At 41.6% G+C, this 13440-nt stretch overlaps 1 pseudogene; it reads right to left on the bottom strand.

Annotated features, from left to right (window-relative positions):
* LOC112415420 (zinc finger protein 160-like) overlaps positions 1-13440 on the bottom strand; it is an 83993-nt pseudogene that overhangs the window by 61022 nt on the left and 9531 nt on the right.

The raw sequence follows: 13440 nt of genomic DNA, 5'->3' as shown, positions 1-13440 counted from the left end.
AAAGTTTCCCAAACACTATTAATGTTGTGGCTTCCTCTCTGCCCTTACGAGATCCCATCTGTGTTCACACTTCTCACACATTCCCACCCATTCGGTTTTTGGGTCTTTTCACATCACACATCACAGTCCAGGGCTCTTTCTCTTGCTCCAAAAGGGAGATAATATTCAGATCAAAAACAGAACTGCCTATCAGAACAAAAAATGTAAAGTGCTACGGTTTTCTGAAAATCACAGCTCCTTCTTCAACTGAGTGAGGACATTACAGGTGGGTCAGGAAAAATATTTCACAAATTCATCCACTGCCTCCTTCTAAATGCATCGGGAACAGTATATAATATGCAAATATTGAGCTCTCTTCCTAGAAACACTAAGTCAAAAGCCAAAAGGTAGAAAATGGGAAATTGGGTATTTGTTTAAAGTTTGCCATTGAGCTTTATACATAATTAAGCTCTGGAACAACTCCTGATGTAACATGAAATGGACAGATTATCCAAAGAAAGGGTCAGTTTAAACGCATGATGGCACTTCATGTCTGAGTCCACAGGCTTTTCAGATCAAAGGAAACAGGGCCTCCCAAGAGGCACAGAGGGTAAGATGCAAAGGCAAATCCCAGCTGTGGAGGGAAGTTATCCTCACCCAAGGAGATCAGGTTCCTGTAGGTCTCCACCATCACGTCCCTGTACAAGGCCCTCTGAGCAGGGTCCAAGCATTCCCACTCCTCCTGAGTGAATTCGATGGCCACATCCTCAAAAGTCAACCGTTCCTGAAATGAAAATATATTTTCACCAAGGAGCCATGAGGAGAGTTCACATCTTCATACAAAAGGAAAAGAGGAGTAAGGGGTAAGGATTGACTTGGTTGAAGTGTATGTTCTACCAGGTCCATGTAGAAGTATTGGGAGACATTATGTGCCTCTAATTTTAACTTCTTATGCTTTTTCATAAGAGATTATGATACCTTCCAATTACTAAGGGTTTTTCATCTTTGTGGAAAATCCATGAAACATCTATAAATAAAACTCAAAAATGGGTTGTCTATCCAGATGCGTTTGATACTATGTTCTACACAGTAACTGAAAGTCAATATCTTGATGAGTTGCAGTCTGAGTGGCGTCTTGAGAGAGACAAAGTCCACAATGGCTCTAGAGAAAAGTCAAAATCTTCAATTATGATGATTATAACAACAATGATTAAAAGTTTGGGAATACTTTTCTTTTTTAATTAATTTATTTTATTTATTTGTCTGTGTCAGGTCTTAGTTGTGGCAAGTGGGATCTTTGTTGTGGCATGCAGGATCTTTCATTGCAGCGTGTGGGCTCTTCAGGGCAGCGCACGGGATTCTCTCTAGTTGTGGCGCAGGGGCTCAGTTGTCCTGTGGCATGGGGGATCTTAGTTCCCTGACCTGGGATCGAACCCGCATCCCCTGCATTGGAAGGCGGATGCTTAAGCACTGGACCACCAGGAAAGTCCCTGGAACACTTCTTATTACTCTAAATTACTGTAATATTAATCTAAACAGTACTCTATAAAGTGCTTTACGGGTATGAACATATCATCAACGTAACAGCTCATTAGAGAAAGATCTGTTCCCATCTTACAGAAGAAAAAACTGTGTCAGAGACCCTCTGAGAAACTTGACTCAGGTCAAGAAGTTAACAAATGACACAGCAAGCACCTAAACTCAGAGGGTTGGGCTCTGAAACTGAAACTTAAAAATCAAACAGATAAGTAACAGAGAGCATTAAAAGGACACACAGAGGGATACCTGAGAAAACCTGAAAAAAGTCCAAGGTGAATACAGAAAAGCATGAAAGGCCATTATAAATGTGGGCACGCACACACATATATTAAAAATTTTAGTAATCTTACTACAATTTAAACCGTTAACATGATAGCATAGAAAAAATTCAAGGCCAATGAGTATACTGAAGATATAATTTCGACTACAAAAGATGTAATACATAGTTTTAAAATCATGTTGTTTATCTAAACCAGGGATGCCGTGCACATCCATGAACTTATGCACACACATGTCCACACTAAATTACTGAAATGATAGTTGTTTCCTGACATATTTTCAATTTTTTAATCACCCTTTTATTCACGGGTATTTCAGCATCTTTCAGACAATGAAAATGTATCAACTGTACTGAATTTAGTTTGTCAACATGATTCCATAATAGGCTACTAAAAGAAAAATGGTATGATCATAAAAAAAATACTTTAACTCCAATCTCAATAACTATATTCAAAAATATAAATACAACTTCAGCCATTAAAATTTACATACTTGGGCATTAACAATGGGCCAAGAGTTTCCTTGTTTTTTCTAATAATAAAACATTGATTTGGGACTTCCCTGGTGGCACAATGGTTGAGAATCTGCCTGCCAAATGGAGGGGACACAGGTTCGAGCCCTAGTCTGGGAAGATCCCACATGCCGCGGAGCAACTAAGTGTGTGAGCCACAACTATTGAGCCTGCGCTCTAGAGCCTGCGAGCCACAGCTCTTGAGCCTGCATGCCACAACTACTGAAGCCCACGCACCTAGAGCCCGTGCTCCGCAACAAGAGAAGCCACTGCAATGAGAAGCCCATGCACCACAACGAAGAGTAGCCCCTGCTTGCCGCAACTAGAGAAAGCCCACACGCAGCAACAAAGACCCAACGCAGCCATTCATTAATTAATTATTTAAAAATCGATTCAAAATTAGAATAGTAGTATTCTACATTATTTTCACAGATTAAGAAAAAGTTTATCACAACAGTGAAGTTATAAACTTCTTGGAGAATTAAAAATCATGAAAAAAAGAATGTGGAAAAAAATTATTATTAAAAAACACATTTCAAACAAACATCATGATGAAAAGGAAATACTTCATGCATTCCCTCTGAAGTTACAGTGCAGTGAAGCGGGCTGGCCAGGGTTCCTGCCTTTCACCACTGTACAGGTTTCCTGAGCAGGGACCACTAGAGGAAGTAACAGGAGGAAAACCGAGAGCGAGAGCGAGAGCCACAGAGAGAGCATATCAGCGATTTAAAACTGTGAACATTCACACATCGAAAGACACGGAAAGGTGCAAAGTGAAAGGATGGAAAAGATATTCCATCCTAAAGAGAGCAGGGGTGACTCCATAATACCAGAAAAAAATAAAAAGACAAAAAACATTATATAATGATAAAACAGTCAATTTATCAAAAAGATAAAACAAAAACAATATACAAATATAACATTAGATCTCCAAGAAAACGGAAGCAAACATTAACAGAAATGAAGAGAGAAAGAGCACAAGAATAGTATGAGACTTCAATGGCTCATGTTTACTTATGGATGGAACCAAAGAGAACATCAACAAGGAAACAGAGGACCTGAACAACACTGTAGACCAAGTAGACATAACAGACATGTACAGATCACTCCACCCAACAAGAGCAGCAGAAACATGCTTCTCAAGCACACATGGAACATTCTCCACAACAGACCACGTATTAAGGCAAAAAGCAAATCTTAATAATGTTAAGAGATTGAGATCATAAAAAGTATGTTCTCTATCATAATAAAATAAAACTAAACAGCAGAAGAAAAAAGAAAATTCCCCAAATTGTGGAAATTAAACAACTCATTCTTTTTTTTTAAGTTGAAATATTTTATTCATTCATTCATTCTTTCTTTCTTTCCTTTTTGGCTACACCACGCCACTTGTGAGATCTTAGTCCTCCAAACAGGGATCAAACCCAGGCCCTAAGCAGTGAAAGTGTGGAGCACTAACCACCGCATTGCCTGGGAATTCCCTAAACAACTCATTTTTAAAGCACCAATGGGTCAAGGAACAAATCACAAGGGAATTTTTAAATATTGGGCTGAAAATGAAAATACAACATACCAAAATTTTGAACACACAGTTTAGGCAGTACTAAAAAGGAAATCTAAATGCTTAAAATAAGAAAAAGAAAAGATCTCAAACCAGAAATCTATTTTTATACCTCTATGAAGTAGGGGGAAAATAATCAAACTGAACCCAAATTTAGCAAAAGGAAAGAGGTAAATCATAAAGATTAGACCAGAGATTAACAAAATACAAAGCAGAAAAATATAAAAGCAAAGTAGCGTCGGCGTTTTGAAAAATTCAATGGAAAAACACTTAGCTGGACTAAGAAAAAAGATTCATATAACTGAAAACAGAAACTAAAGTGGAGAGATTGCAAATAATGTCAAAGAAATGTTTTAAAGGATTATAAAAGAGTATTATGAACAAAAATGCCTACAAATTATAGAATGGAGAAGATACAGGTAAATTCTTAGAAACATATAACCTACTAAATCTTAATCCTTAAGAAATAAAAAAAATTTGAACCCAATTATAACTAAAGACATTCAAGCAGTAATCAAAAACTTCAAACAAACAAAAAAAACCCAGGACCCAATTCTACCAAACATTTACAAAAGAATTACCACTAATCTTGCTAAAAATGTTAGAGTTGAAGAGGGAACACTCACAAACTCAACGTATGGAGCCATCATGATTCTGATACCAAACCCAGACAAAAACAGAAGAAAGGAAAACTAGAAATCAATATCCCCGATGAATATTGATACAAAATCTTTAACAAAACATTAGCAAACCAAATTCAACACCACATTAAAATGACCTGACATCATGATCAAGTGGATTTTATTTATATCACTATAAGGGGTAAGGAGGACTCAACATACAAAAATCAATTATGTGGTACACCACATTAACAAAATAAAGGAAAGAATGTCACAAAGGGGGCTTCCCTGGTGACGCAGTGGCTGAGCGTCCGCCTGCCGATGCAGGGGACGCGGGTCCGGGCCCCGGTCCAGGAGGATCCCACATGCTGCAGAGTGGCTGGGCCCGTGAGCCGTGGGCGCTGAGCCTGCGCATCCGGAGCCTGTGCTCCGTGGCGGGAGAGGCCACAGCAGTGAGAGCCCCGCGTAACACACACACACAAAAAAAATGTCACAAAGGATCATCTCAGTTACTGCAGAAAAAAGCATTTGACAAAATGCAACAAACTTTCAAGATATAAACACTTGGGACTTCCCTGGTGGTCCAAGTCCAGTGGCTACAACTCCGCACTCCCAATACAGGGGGCCCAGGTTCAATCCCTGGTCAGGGAACTAGATCTCCCATGCCACAATGAAGATGGAAGATCAGGATCTGTCACTAAGACCCAGTGCAGCCAAATAAATAAATAAACATAAATATTAGAAAAAAAGACAAACACTCAAAAAACTAGAAACAGTAATTATCTCAACATAATAAACACCATTTATGAAAAGAGCACAGCTAAAGTCATACTCAAACATGAAAGACTGAAAGTTTTTCCTCTGAGATCAGGAGGAAGGCAAGGATGCATACTTTCTGCACTACTCTTCAACAAAGTACTGAAACCCCTAGCCAGAGCAATTAGACAAGAAAAAGAAATCAAAGTAATCCAAATTGAAAAAGAAGTAAAATTATCTTCTTTCCTAGACAAGGTTTGATATGAAGAAGCCGTAACCTTTTGACAAGAAAACTGCTATATCAAAATACATGTTTTGAAAAATTGCAGTATACAAAACCAACATGCAAAAACTTTCAGTTGCATTTCTATACACAATGAACAGTATCAAAGGAAAATTAGAAAACAATCTTATTTATTATAGCATTAAAAACAAATGAAATATCAATATTTAGGAATAAATTCGCCAAGAAGGTGAAAGAAGTATACACTGAAAACTACTTAACAGTGCTAAAAGAAATTTAAAAAGATACAAATAAATAGTCATTCCATATACATGGACGAGAAGACTTAATACTCTTAAAGTATCCCAGCTACCCAAAGTGTGCTACAGATTCCATGGAATGATTGTCAAAATTCCCATGGCAATTTTTGAAGAAACAGAAAAAAATCATGCTAAAAGTCATAGAGAATTTCAAAAAACCACAAATAGCCCAAAGTCTCTTGAATAAGAAGAAAGACGGGGACCTCCCTTTTTTAGATTTCAAAACATATCACAAAGCAATCGAGATTGTGTGGTATTGGTATAAACACAGATACATAAACCAAATGAACACAAGAGAAGGCTCAGAAATAATCCTTTGCATATATGTAAAATGTATTCATAAAGGTGCTTAGACGACAAAATGAAAATAAGAGAGTCTCACTAACAAATGCTGCTGGGAAACTGGATACCTCCCTGCCAAAGAATGAAGCTGAAACCTTACCTACATCAGAGGTAAAACCTTCTATGTGTCAAAGGACGCAACCAACACAGTGAAAAGACAAAAAACTGAAGAATGGAGGTATCAAAACTGATTCTAAGAACTTCCAAATCTCAACAATTTAGGTTGATTTCATAGTTTAAAATGGATAATGGAATAAAACACCCTCCTATCACTGATGTCTATTTCTGAACTTGCCATTCCATTCCCAATCATGAAGATGTTGAAATCAGTGACAGAGTCATTTAGCTGAGAATGTATTATAAAAACTCAGAACAAATTTCTCCTTATTGGTCTCTTCCAGAACTTACCAGGCATTTCTGCATATTAATATCTGCCTTCCACGTGTAGCTTCTTCATTCTGTTATTTTTTTCTTTTTTTTTTTTTCCTTTTTTTTTTTCTTTTTTTCATTCTGTTTTGTAAAGAGAGGACAGTGCATTCAGATGGGGCCCCTTTACAATCCCTGGTGCCCAACAGCATTGATCCATCCATGGGTGTGAAACCCTGCCCAGGACTATGCCCAGCAGAGAAACTTCACAAGTGCCAAATCCAGGTCACAGGATTGTGTGAAGATGGAATCCAAGTGGACATGACAGGCCCTGAGGGAAGGCCCTGGTGACTGTGATGTACAGGTGTCAGGCAGGATACTTCAGAGTCAGAGAAGATTAGTGAGTCCAAAGAATGGCATTTCAAGAAATAAGATGAAATAATCAACTGAGAATATGACTTTACCTGAGAAAGAGCCATTCCAAACTCCAGTTCTTTCCTCTTCCTCCTCTTCCGGGCATACTCCTTAGGCAACATGATTCTTTAGCAGTCAATCTTGAAAGTTTGAAAGATACTGTTTAATGCTTAGAATCAATACACCCCCTTTCTGAGTCACAACCACACACACAGGGAAGCCCTCAGCATGTAGAACAGACGGTCCTCTGCTGCCCACTGTCCCAGGAGGGACTCAGGACAGTAAACTCCCACACAGAGACCAACAGGTGAAGTTTCCCACACTTTCCTTCAGATCACGCTTCCCTGGGACTTCCCTGGTGGCCTAGTGGTTAGGATTCTAGGCTCTCACTGCTGTGGCCCAGGTTCAATCCCTGGTCACGGAACTGAGATCCCAAAAACCATGTGGCAAGGCCAAAAACAAACAAAAATAAAACAAACAAAAAACCAAGTCACTCTCCCCTCCTGGTGAGGCCCTCACGTACACAGCAGCAGCGGGCACCTCAGCTGGACCCGATGATCCCCTTCAGGTCACAGACCAGCCCTGATCCATTCCCACGCAGAGCAGAGCCCCTCAGCCCAGATCTCAGCCCTCAGGAATGGGGGGAGTCAGAGTCACTAAGTCACTCAAGCCAGGGATAAATTTGAAACAAATTTTTAAAAGCAATAATTTATTATTTTTAATCCAGAAGACCGGTGTCAACGTTTTGAAAAAAACAAAACTGAGGCTATGGTAATTCCCTGGTGCTAGGTCCAGTGGTTAGGACTCCACACGATCACTGCCAAGGGCACAGTTTCGATCCCTGGTCAGGGAACTATGACCTGACAAGACCAAACAAAAAAAAAAAAGTATCTTCTCTAACCACAATGAAATAAAACTACAAACAGAAAGCATAAGGAAAACAGGAAAATCCCCTAAATGCGGAAATTACATAGTTCCTTCTTAACGATGCAATGAATGACATGTATAGAATATTGGAGGCCAGCAAAGCTTCTTTCAGAAGTTAAAAATTATTCAGAGGAACAAAGAAATTGAATGAACTAAGATTTATTTCAAGCTACAAAAGAATTAAATGTAAAGAAACAAAAAGAAGTAAATCCATTACAAAACACACTTTCAATGTTCCTTTAAAAGGCACCATGTAGTGACACAGTCAGTCTTTTCTTGCTCCACTTTTCTCCCCTGAGCTCTACTCCACACCAGGAAAAGGGAAGGGGGTGACCCACATCTAAGTGAATCAAGTCACTGCCTCTCTGCTTAACAGGGTTTGCAAATGGAAGTTTTCTTCTGATACAAATAATTACAAAATGCACAGGCCTTATAGGCAGGAGTTGTGCAATTCTCATCCTCACCTGTATAATTTAAACAAATGTTAAATACATTAGATTCTAAAGACTCAAATCATTATTATCACAACATAATCATCCACATCCAAACAACTCACCACCCATCTGGATCCACTTTCCCCCTCCATCTGCACTATTAGGTGTTTCCATTTTAGCCTGTTTATCTGTCTCCCTATTTCGTTTCTGCCTTTCTCTATTTCTTTTCCTCTACTTTCCTGTTCCTGCCCTTCCTCTCCATTTCTTCCCTCACACCTGTCCTGCCCCACTCTGCAAACTGTTCCCCCTCTTGATGGTCCTTCTCCTCAACCTGTATGACTGTCCTAAATTTCTATATACTTCTTTCTTCCCCCATCTCGCGGTTACACCATGCCTCCAGTTACACTCCTTCCGTCTGTTACTCTACCTTCCTCCCCACTCTCGGGCACCCCAGGTGGCTGTGCTTCCTTCCTGCTCTCTCTCTTCCTCTGCTCTTCTTGTCACCCTTTGTCCGGTTTTTCTCCCAGCACCATGATACTCTGGAGGCCAAGGTTCCAACTCTTTTATCATCTCCCCCTACTCTGTGTGAAGTGACTCCATTGTTATCCCCTTCTAAGGCTGATCCAGGTCCCCTTCCTTATGTTGCCGTGCAATCTCTGCAGATCTGGCTTAAGTTCTTTCTCCATTATATTCACCTGCTACTTTCAAGACTTAATCACTTTCATTTAACTATCTTTGCACGTCCTTCACCCACCCTCTATGTTCCCACTGGTTCTCCCTCATTCTTTTCTCCTCAGTTTTTTTACTTCGATCTCAGCCTCTCTGTCTCTGCTTTTCCTGATTCCATTCACTCATGTATAAAATGCCCATCTACCAGAAGGGAATATTTTCTAACGGGGTGGAATTGGGGAAGTAACTACACTGGGTGTTCCCGCGTCTGGCCCAGGTCACCGCCCCCTACGCGAGGTGAGGGGAAGGGCTGACTACGAAGGAGAGGCCTGCGAAGCAGAAGGACCGGCCTGAGGAGGACGCGAGGACAGAGGGGCTGGGAGGGAGGGGGTCTCCGGAGAGGGGCGGGCTCTCCAGAATCCCAGGACCGGGGAGAGGACGCGGGCTGCCCGGGAGCGGGGCGACCGGCGCTGCCCTCCAGGGGCCGAGAGGGTGAGGCTGGGGGTCGCGCATCCACCTCGCGGAAGAGGACTTCACAAGGGAGGCCGGGAAAGTAGCGTTATAAACAGGAAAATGTTGCGAAAAGCGGTGTCTACGTGGACCAGAGGCAGAAGAGTCAGAAGACTGGCCTCTGCGAGACTTCAAACCCAGGGAAAAAATACCCGACCCGTAAGGGCGACGTCTGGATTTACTGGGGCGTAGGGCCGGACGCTGGGGTTTAAAGCCCCTAGAAACTCCCACACCCCAAGGACGGGGTAGAGCGGTACCGCGCCGTACAGACTTAGGCTGGAAAGAAGACACGCACGCTCCGCTCCGTGACCTTCGCTCCTCGCTCTCCGCTTCCGTCTACCAGTGAGGGGCGGGGCCCTACCAGTGAGGGGCGGGGCCCTACCAGTGAGGGGCGGGGCCCTACCAGTGAGGGGCGGGGCCCTACCAGTGAGGGGCGGGGCGAGTAGAGCACCCAGGTGTGCTCACTGAGCGCCGGAGGGAGGAACTGGGAGCAGAGAGGGGTTGGTGCTTCCAGTACCTTGGCCGGTTTAAGTTACTCTCTGCAAGAGTTTGCGGGTAAAAGGTTACGGCTGTGTGGGCCAATTACGTCTGAAGCCAAGATGTTTCCTCTTAAGACTAAAAGAGTTTAAATAAAAAGCTACTTTTGCCCTCAGGTTGTTCTGACATCCTGCTAGTGAGGCGGAAGCAATTCAGTGATCTCGAAACCTGAGTCTCCTGGAGCAGAGGGAGGGGTTGACATGGATCATCGGTTGGATCCAGGAACATTTCCTAAATGGGAATTAACTGAAGTAACTTTAAGAAATAAGAATGCCGTGGCTTCCCTTGTGGTACAGTGGTAAAGAATCCGCCTTGCAATGCAGGGGACCCGGCTTCGGTTCCTGGTCAGGGAACTAAGATCCCACATCCTGTGGGGCAACTAAGCTCGCACTCCACAACTACTGGCTCGCGCGACTCAACTGGGGCCCGAGAACCACAAGCTACAGAACCCACCCACCATGGAACCCGCGGGCCACAACTACCGAGAAGCCTGCATGTGGCAACGAAGATCCCATATGCCGCAACTAAGACCCGACGCAGCCCAAAATAAATAATTTTTTTTAAAAAGAAATAATGGGGACTAGTCTATTACAAATACAAAACTCTCTCTGGGTAGAATGATCTATTCCCTAAACACCCTATAAAATAGCTTTTCCGTTTCTATTCCCTATTAATGCAGAAGGTCAAATTCAACATACTTCTCAGTTTCAGAAACTCAGGGACAGGACCTGGAGTCTAAGACTGGAGGACTAAGGCATGTGATCATTTAGGTCACTAACCATTGCCTTAAAAACAGCAATACATATTTTTTAATTGTTATAAACTGCATCATTCTTTGTTTTGTCCAACGTGTTTTAATTCTTTGCCTTTTTAAAACCAACTATTTACACAGTAACATGAGTTGTATAAACAACTCTTTATACAATGACATACATCACTCTAAGTTTAAGGTGTAGAGCATAATGAACTTATACATACTGTGAAACGATTATGACAGTAAGTTTATTTTATCTATATGAAATTATGGTTGCAAACTAAAGAGAAAGCGAAATAGGGGGAAAAATTCTTTTCTGTTGATGAGAACTGCACTGCTCTTTAAAATACTTATCCTATTCCACACTTGTAATGAATTCCCTTGTGAATTTACATTGTGAATAAAAAATTCCTTTTTTTGAAAAAGAACAAAGTAAAAAGATCTTAGAAGAACAAAATATGCCTAAGCTAGCAGAAGGTAGGAAAAAGGATTAGACAAATGAAAGAGAATAAAACTACAGAAAAAGACAACAGTTCTTTGAAAAATAGAACAAAATGGACAAATCCTTATCTAGATTTTAAAAAGAGAGCGAGAAGACTCAAATTACCGAATCAGAAATGAAAGAGGGGACATTATAAAAGATTACAACTGACCCTACAAAAAAATTTTTTTTTCAATTTAGAAGAAAATACTTAGACAATTCTATGTCTAAATATTGGCTAACCTAGGGACTTCCCTGGTGGTGCAGTGGTTAAGAATCCACCTGCCAATGCAGGGGACACAGGTTTGATCCCTGGTCCCAGAAGATCCCACATGCCAAGCAGTAACTAAGCCCGCGTGCCACCACTACTGAGCCTGTGCTCTGGAGCCCACGAGTCACAACTACGGAGCCTGTATGCCACAACTACTGAAGCCCGTGCACCTAGAGCCCGTGCTCCGCAACAAGAGAAGCCACCGCAGTGAGAAGCCCGCACACCAAAACAAAGAGGAGTCCCCACTCGCCGCAACTAGAGAAAAACCGCCTGCAGCAACAAAGACCCAACGCAGCCAAAAATAAATAATTTTTAAAAAATATTGGCTAACCTAAAATAGATAAATTCCTAGAGAAACAAAATCTACCAAGATAGAACCATGAAAAAAATTTAAATCCGAACAAACCTACACATTGTAAGGAGACTGAATCACTCTTCAAAAATCATACAACAAAGGAAAGTCGGAGAGCTTCACTACAGAACACTACCCAACATTTAAAAACAATTAAGAACTCCCTTCCTTAAACTCTTCCCCAATATATTGAAGAAAAGGGAACAGTTCCAAACTCTATGAGTCCAGAATTATTCTAATACAAAGTCAGACGGTGACACTACAAGAAAACCACACAGCAAAATCCCTAACAAATAATGACGCAAAAAATCATCAATAAAACAATAGTAAACTCAGGGAATTCCCTGGCCACCGAGTGGGTAGGGCCCTGCGCTTCCACTGCAGGGGACGCGGGTACCATCCCTGGTCATGGAACGAAAATACCGCATTCCTCGTTGCACAGCTAAAAATAAAAAGAAAACAAAAAAATAGTAAACGAAAATCAAAGTCACATTAAAAGTTTACATACCATGACTAAAGGGAATATATTATTGAAATGTAAGGAAGGTTCCACATATAAAAATCTTTCAATGGAAAATACAAAAGGAGAATGAACGCGAAAAAAAACCAAAACACTACCTATCGTCTCAGTTGACACAGCCCCACCCATCAGCAGACAGGCTGCCTAAAGGCTTCCTAAGGCAGCCACCTCTCTACATGTCCCTAGACATAAACCTGCTCACCAACCAGGGCAGAGACACCAGAAGCAAGAAAACTAGTCATACAACCTGCAGACACAGTCCAGATACAGTCCAGACACTACCCTGAAACCACCTGGCTTCTGGCCCTTGGGTGACATGAGGGGGAGTACACTGCTGAGATGCACAGGACATCTTCCAAGACCACTTCTCCAAGGTCAAGAAAGGTTAACAAACCTACCACATACATAAAAATACAAATAGCAAATTGGGCAAAATGAGGCAACAGAGGAATGTTTCTGACGAATTAAGACGACAAAAACCCAGAAGAAGAACTGACGTGGAGATACGCAATCTACCCGAGGAAGAGCTCAGAGTAATGATCGGAAAAACGATCAAACAATTCAGGAGAATGGATGCACAGAATGAAAAATGAGGCTTTTGGGTTTTTTTGGGGGGGGGGGTTGTTTTTGGGGTTTTTTGCGGTACGCGGGCCTCTCACTGTTGTGGCCTCTCCCGTTGCAGAGCACAGGCTCCGGACGCGCAGGCTCAGCGGCCATGGTTCACGGGCCCAGCCGCTCCGCGGCATGTGGGATCCTCCCGGACCGGGGCACAAACCCGTGTACCCTACATTGGCAGGCGGACTCTCAACCACTGGGCCATCAGGGAAGCCCGAAATGAGGTTTTTTAACAAAGATGTGGAAAACATAAGTAACCCCAAAACAGAATTGAAGAAATACTGAAATAAAAAAAATACAATAGAGGAAGTCAATAATAGGCTAAATGAGGCAGAAGAATGGATCAGTGAGCTGGAAGACAGAGCGTGGAAATCACACAAGTCCAGGAAGTGCAAAGAGTCCCATATCCACATAAAAACTACATTCAAAAAGCACATGAAAAGATGCTCAACATCATGGG

This window comes from Neophocaena asiaeorientalis, unplaced genomic scaffold (assembly GCF_003031525.2).
Source record: "Neophocaena asiaeorientalis asiaeorientalis breed wild unplaced genomic scaffold, Neophocaena_asiaeorientalis_V1.1 scaffold629, whole genome shotgun sequence".
Lineage (NCBI taxonomy): Eukaryota > Metazoa > Chordata > Mammalia > Artiodactyla > Phocoenidae > Neophocaena > Neophocaena asiaeorientalis.
The sequence above is the reverse complement of the archived record's forward strand: the minus strand, read 5'-3'. Positions and strand labels throughout refer to the sequence as shown.